The following is a 6,032-nucleotide window of genomic DNA, read 5'->3' on the forward strand; positions in this document are numbered from 1 at the left end:
ATAGTCACAGCTGTCGACCACTTCACACGGTACGCTGAAACAGCCGCGCAATATTCAGGATTCGCAGCGGAGGTTGCGGACTTTTTGTTGGAAGCCATCTTTCTACGTCACGGAGCCCCACGTTTCCTTTCGAGTGACCTTGGCGTGACTTTTCTGTCTACACTCCTCGACGATGTGCTCCATGCGTCGAACACCCTCCGCAAGACGACTTCCAGCTACCAACCTCAAACTAACGGCCTCACAGAGCGCTTTCATCGCACGCTGCCTGACATGGTATCACTGTGCATGTACCCGGACCAAAACAGTTGGGATGTTATTTTGCCATTCATCGCATTCGCATACAATACCACCGTGCAACGCACTGCGGGGTAATCACCACTTTTCCTCGTGTACTGCCGTCAACGGATCACACTCCTCGACGTTTCTTTCGTTGGTGTCCCGGTGCCTTCATCGACATCAGTGTGTGAGCAGTTCGCTTCATGCGTAGCTCAATATGGAGACAGCGCCCGCTTTGACACCGACGCCAGTCAACAAGATCGAAAAACTGGCTATGATGCATTCGACCTTGTCGTTTCCTTCCGCACTGGTGACGAAGTGTTGCTGTCGACCTAAGTTCGCGCTCGTGGGATTATGTGAAAAGTTTCATTCCCATTTCATCGGGGCCTATATATTTTACAGGAAGAAACGTCACCCGTGTGCTATAGGGTCACGCCCGTTGTCGCGCCTATTGTCGGCCGCTGCTGTTCCATAGAGATTGTGCATGTATCGCGCTTAAGGCCTTTCATACGCCGTTCGCCGCCATAACTAGCGGCCAGGTTGGCCGCTTCCGTACGCGGGGGAAGTACTATGAGCATTACATTTCCTCTTCATCTTGTTCACCTGTATATACATTCATAATTATGACGGCGTCATTCGCTTGAGTGTATGGCCTGCTGAATAAAGCGTTGAAGTTTAACATCTGTCTCGCAAAATGAAGGTTTATTTACTATATGTACAGGATTAGAAAGACGTGAAATAAGAGGAAGTTCGTTGAAGGCCGACAGCAAATCGTACGCTGTGGCCCGCGACAAGAACATCTCTCCCTTTCCGATGGTTCTCTGGCTTATGACCCCTTGAGCCCCTGCAGGTGTCGTGTCATCTAAATCTAATCGGCGAGCCCGTACAGGTGTCGTCATTTGCACCGAATCATGGGGCCCGTGCATGTGGCGTCTCGTTCGGCCAGACACACCCTGGTCTCTATCCTCCGACGGCCGTATCTGTCCGGCGTCACATCCTCACATGGTCGTCCTTGAACGACCTTCCAGTGCTGCAAATCACCGTTTCATAGGACTAAGGTTAACTAATTCGAACTGTGCTGGCCTCCAGGTACACTTTCGGGAAGCTTCATACCGTAGGGCAGACAAATGTTTCACGCGCGAAACACGAGAGCGGAGTCGCCAGCCTGTCTGACGGGCCGGATAGCATGGTCGACGCGCAGCGGCGCCCCACAATCGCAATGTAGACGGCGAGTGGTTCTTTTCGGAGAACTTAACTATGCTAATTAATGGTCCGTATCTAACAGGGCCTTTTATTGAAATCATTATAGAGATCGTTTGTTGGTGTCACGCAGGCATCTTTTACAGCCAGCGTTGTCGAACAGGTGCACATCCTGGTAACACATTCCTATTTTAGTAGGACGTTCTTGAGGGCTAGTTGGATCACATTTGAAGGGGGTTTGATATTGCCCAAAAAAGCGAGGACAAGGGAAAGAAACACACAAGACATACCGCGGTGTATGGTGTGCTTCTTTCGCTTGTCTTCGTATTGTCGCGCAGTTCTAACGTCCCTTCATAAACGCCTTCCTAGAATATTGTTCTTGTTACTTTTCGTTGTTACTGAAACTTATTTACCTTGCCCAGTAAGCCCACTCGCTTTCTTTGCTTTACAAAAAGGAATCACAACTTCTTTGGTAGAAAGCACTTGTTTTTCGTACAAACTTTATTGACGCTAAGAAGAAAGTCCTCTGCGGTATGACCTTCACCCGTTTATCAAAATTTAATTCATCTGGCGTCACAACGCAATAAAAATGCCTGCACTGCCACTAAGTTCTGGGAAATGATCACGAACGGTATTTTTTTTAGCTCTGTCGGCATGATAGAAATATTATAATTTAGTTTTGTTGAACCATACAAAAAATATTGGTTACACAATATATATAGTGGTATACCAAAGATGCACTTCTCATTTCGCATGCTATCCAGTTTTCGTTTTGCAACAATGGGGCCAGTACAGTGCTTCTGGTGGATCATCTGGATCTCCAGACTTCTCAGGAGGAGGACATCTGCAGCGCAGAGTGGAAAGAAAAGAGAAAGAAAAGAGAAAGAAAGAAATTGCTGCTATGGTATACGTTTCTGGCAAGAACATATTTACGGAACACGGAGTGAATCTTTTTTACATCACATGCAGAAAACAGCGCCATTTATCATTTCCATGTCGATTATGTCGATTATGCGAAAAGGCAGAGCTTTCTTGCTAAAAAAAATTGAATATCCAGGTAAATAACATGAGAACCCATAATTACTGTTTATTATTAATCAGAAAACAAGTTGAAATGGAGAAGTCAATGCCTGAAAGTAGTTAACTCAGGCACGCTTCGTATAAATCCTCAGACTAGTAGCACGAACCTAATATTTCTCCTTAAACTGTGGTTCAAAGTACATAGATATCTCAGTTAGAAGTTTGGAGAATCCTACCTGCAGTGCCAATGCATTACAATACTTTTCAGGAAGCGTACTGCCAAAAGAGTTTAACCGTTTGACTGCTCGCGATTATTTACAATTGCACTGTAATCCTAACGATTGCGAATGATGCTGTCAGCAGTACTGTTGGCATTTTAAAATGAATGATGCGGTGACCCAGCGATGCAAAACTATAGAAAAAGCGGCACAACAGATGTTACCAGATCGCGATGATGCTCCACCTTTAGAGCGCAGATCTTAGGTGCCCGTTCGTGGGATGAGCACCAGCATCAGTGTCAACGTAAGCGGGCAAACGCGCCCGTGCCACTGCTCGCGCGCTCTTCGTCGTCTTCATTCAGAGCTGGCTCCGATGCCGCTCATGGTTCCAGCGTTCGCATATTGCCTCTGCCTCTGCGAAAGAGCTGACAGCACTGATCGTCTGGTCAGTCGGTGCGGTGATTTCGGCCTGAAATACGTTGCCTCAATATACCGCGAAATGAATACACACATAAAGCTGCCCACAAATTAAGCAATAGTGAGTATCGTAATTCTCACGCATATTTTTTTTCTTTTCCACAAGAACGACCATTGTTTCCTTGTAAGGAAAAATTAGGAAATGTAAGGAAAAAGACAACTTTTCAAACCATTTCCCTGTTACCGCTATTGCGATTGCATGTTTTGACTGGGGTTCCGCGGTGACAAAGCTTTCTTCATGGAAGCTTTGCCACAATCAATCAAAGCGCTGTTCGGCCACCTTTGCACCGGCACTGGGCGTCATTAGCACTATCGACTGACGCGCGAATTGTTGCGGCCTCTCCCCAAGATGGCGGCGGTGGCGGCAACGTTGCTAGCTAACAAGGAAAGTGATTTGCAACGTCTGGCTAATATCTGTGGACAGGAATGCAAGAATTTAGGTTTTAAATTTAGGGTTAGAAATTCTGGTGTTATCGTATTCAATGAAAACAGTGAACAGACACTGGAAATACAGGGCCATGAAATACCTTGGGTAAAACAATATAAATACCTTGGTATATGGATAAACGAAGGCAATAGATATATGGAAACACAGGAAAAAAAATTAGAACAGTAAAGGGGAAAAAATGCAGTCATAATGAAGCACAGAGCGCTATGGGGATACAATATATGCGAGGTCCTCCGAGGTATCTGGAAAGGTGTAATGGTTCCTGGACTTATATTTGGAAATGCGTTTGTTTGCTTTAAATCAGTGCTACAAGCAGGACTCGACGGGAACCAAAGGTCAGTGGGTCGCCTCGCATTGGGCGCTCGCGGGATGACTACAAATGAAGCTGTGCAGGGTGATATGGGCTGGACTACTTTTGAAGGGAGGGAAGCTCGCAGTAAAATTCAGTATGAAGAACGGCTGAGGAATATGGAACAAAGTAAATGGCCTGGGAGAGTTTTCAGGCATCTGTACAGGAAAACATTGATTCACAGTGGAGGAAAAGAACTAGGCAGCTTACCAGCAAGCATGCGACCTGTAGATTGGGCAACACAGCAACAAAGAAGGTCAAGCGGAAAGTCAGAGCGGCTGAAATAATCTCATAGGTGGCGGCAATGGAAAAGAAACCTGCCATGAGTAACTACCGAATAGAAAAAAACGAAATCAGGAAAGAAAGCATTTATGCAAACTCAAAGGGAAGCTCATTACTTTTCGAAGTGAGATCGGGATGCCTTAGAACACGGACCTATAAAGCGAGATATAAGAAGGAAGAAGAAGCATGTGCATACTGCGGTAAAGCTAGGGAAACGACGGCGCATGTTTTATTAGAAAGTGAAGGCGTCTACCCAGCGGTCGATTTTGGCACCACTGGCCTCCTTGAAGCCCTTGGGTTCAGCGGGAGCAGTGGTAAAGCAAACACGTTCGCATAGGCATTACTAAGAGGCGATCGGAAGATTGGTGGATGAAAAGTAGGGAAATGACAAAAGACGGAGACGTACAAAAGCACAGTTCGCAATAGGGGATCAGAAAATTTGGGCGTGGTAATTTATAGTGTTTTTTTTTTCATTGTTTAACTTAGGTAGGGCATTAGGCAGTACAATAGCAAGAGCTTGGTGGCACAACCCACCGCCCCGTTCCAAAGGGGACGCTCATAACATCCATCCATCCATCCATCCATCCATCCATCCATCCATCCATCCATCCATCCATCCAACCATCATTGGTGTTTACTAGGTTCAGAGGCAGTACGTTATGTACGTTCATACTATTAAAAGCTAAGGTTCCCTTTGCGAATCTCACCGCGTTTTGTGAGCGGGGATGCTGCGTGGCTGCTCTCTTGCCAATAGGCCTACCAATCACAGCGGAGGGCGCATGCGACGTCACCGTATCTAAGCTCTTGGCGCTTCCACAAGATGGCGCTCGCCTCTACGCATCAGATTAGGCAGTATATTAGCAAGAGCTTGGTGGCGCAACCCGCCGCCCTGTTTCAAAGGGGACGGTCATAACATCCATCCATTCATCCACCGGCTGCAGCGGCGGCGGCGGCCATGCGGAAGGAAAATACAAGAACCAGAGAACACGCGAGCAACATCAATGCCATAGGGTTCCTTCAACCACCAGCAGATGGCGCTCGCCTCTGCGTATCTAATAGAGTATAATCTAATATCTAATAGTTTGCCGTCGGCAGCCGGACGTGGCGGAAGTGGCTCGCGGACGCTCCTGTGCACGAGGCTTCAGCGACTTCGTTCGTAACTAAGTACTCTTTTATCTTTTTTAGCTAGTGTTTTGAAGTGTTTTCTTTTGCATGCAGTAGGGGCGCAAATTTTGAATTCTTGGTAAGAGTAGTAAACGCGTGAGTAAACGTACCGGCTTTGTCTAGGTCTGGCGGCTCCCCCGTTAGGCCTAGGTGGTAGGAGGGACCTATTTGATAGACTTATTTAATTCTTTCAGCTAGCTCTTCGGATGCTTACATGGAGTAGGGAGTGATAATTCTTTAGTTTTGTTTGGGATAGTGGTCGAGGTCGGCTTGCGTGAGTGATTTGGCGGACGTGCTCGTTGAGCCTAAGGACGTAGGCCTAGCGATGAAACCGAAGAAAGGGAAGGCCGCGGGGGACGCGGAGCAAGTGCAGTGCGACGAGTGCCTGCGCTGGTGCTCCCTCGACGAGACCAGTTTCCAGAGCTTGGCAGACGCGGAGGAGTCTAGCTTTACATGCAGGCTGTGCGAAGGGGTCAGGGAAGCAGTCCAAAAACTGGAAGGAAATTGGACAGCCAAGTTCGAAGAGCTGAAAGCAGACCTGAGGGAGGAGCGGGAGAAGCGGGTAGCTCTGCAGGCGAAAGTCGCCGAGTTGGTCAAC

This window comes from Dermacentor albipictus, chromosome 8 (genome assembly GCF_038994185.2).
Source record: "Dermacentor albipictus isolate Rhodes 1998 colony chromosome 8, USDA_Dalb.pri_finalv2, whole genome shotgun sequence".
NCBI classification, from domain to species: Eukaryota; Metazoa; Arthropoda; class Arachnida; order Ixodida; family Ixodidae; genus Dermacentor; species Dermacentor albipictus.